Source organism: Ochotona princeps, chromosome 6 (genome assembly GCF_030435755.1).
Source record: "Ochotona princeps isolate mOchPri1 chromosome 6, mOchPri1.hap1, whole genome shotgun sequence".
Lineage (NCBI taxonomy): Eukaryota > Metazoa > Chordata > Mammalia > Lagomorpha > Ochotonidae > Ochotona > Ochotona princeps.
The window spans coordinates 14,486,318-14,487,442 of record NC_080837.1 but is presented as its reverse complement, the minus strand read 5'-3'; the positions used below and the strand labels follow the sequence as shown (position 1 = coordinate 14,487,442).

Genomic DNA, 1,125 nt, shown 5'->3' with positions numbered 1-1,125 from the left:
ACAGGCTCCTGGGACCCGCCCGCCTTGCGGGGAGGACTGTGTTTTCGCAATGGGAGGATGGGGGTTCAGGATCCCGCTTTGGGCAGTGCCGCTGCCCGGGAGGGTCGTGGGCGTCTTGGTTTTGCCACGCTCAGGTTCCACGGGTGGGGAGTATTGGCGAGTGGGTGCTGTCGTGCTGCTTGTCCTGGCAGCGGATCCTGAGCAGCCACCTGGGCAGGTGTGAGGTGCACTCTGCTCACCGGGTTTTGCGTAAGCCCCAGCCTCCACTCCTCGGTCTGCCGGGACTCTGCACCATTGCCTTTTTGGCCAACAAAAGCTGTGCGTGAAATAAAGTGATTGCATAAAGACCTGAGCATCTGAATCACCCTAGACCAAGTGCAAAAATATGGAACGCTTCACGAATTTGCGTGTCATCCTTGCGCAGGGGCCATGCTAATCTTCTCTGTATCGTTCCAATTTTAGTATATGTGCTGCCGAAGCGAGCACGGATCTAGGTTGCTCTCAACAAGTATATAAAGCCTAATATCTGCAAAACTTTACAGTGATGGTGACTTAACACATGGCTAAATATTTTGAAATATTTTAAAGATTATGGTTTCTTATATCATCTAATCTATACTTATATCCTTGGGTTTATGCGCTTTGAAGGAAATGTCTGCCCTATTCTCCTTCTATGATATATGCAAATGAGAAGGCATCATGGGACACTGGCCCTGTGCGCGCGCCTCCGGGGGCGGAGCCGACGTCAGGCCCCGTTTCGGGGTGCGCGCCGCGCGCTCACGGAGGAGTGCGGCCGGGCCGCTCTGTGGTGGTCCCGCGCACGGATCCCTCGGGCTTCCACGCAGTCCGTGGGCGGCGCGAGTGCATTTTGGGGGCGAAGGAGTCATGGCGGCTCTGAGGTCCCCGCTGGAATCCCCAACCCGAGAGACCCCAAGAAGCTCGCGAGGCACGGGTCGGGCCACTCCCCTCGCAGGGGCCGTACCCCAATTGATCGGAGCGGGGGGACAGGTCCGGGCTCAAGGGGAGGCGGCCTTTGCTGGGATTAGCCGCCCGTTGTTCCCAGATGCCAGACTCTCAGGGACCCTTCTCCCCCTGCCCGTTCCCCATGCACATCTGGAGTAGGGG

The 1,125-nt window shown here is 57.6% G+C and overlaps 1 non-coding gene across 1 annotated transcript; it reads right to left on the bottom strand.

Moving 5' to 3' along the window:
• Positions 1–379: 379 nt before the first annotated feature.
• Positions 380–486, bottom strand: LOC118759256 (U6 spliceosomal RNA). The gene has a single exon (XR_004996060.1). It is a non-coding gene; the product is annotated as a U6 spliceosomal RNA (small nuclear RNA).
• Positions 487–1,125: the final 639 nt, after the last annotated feature.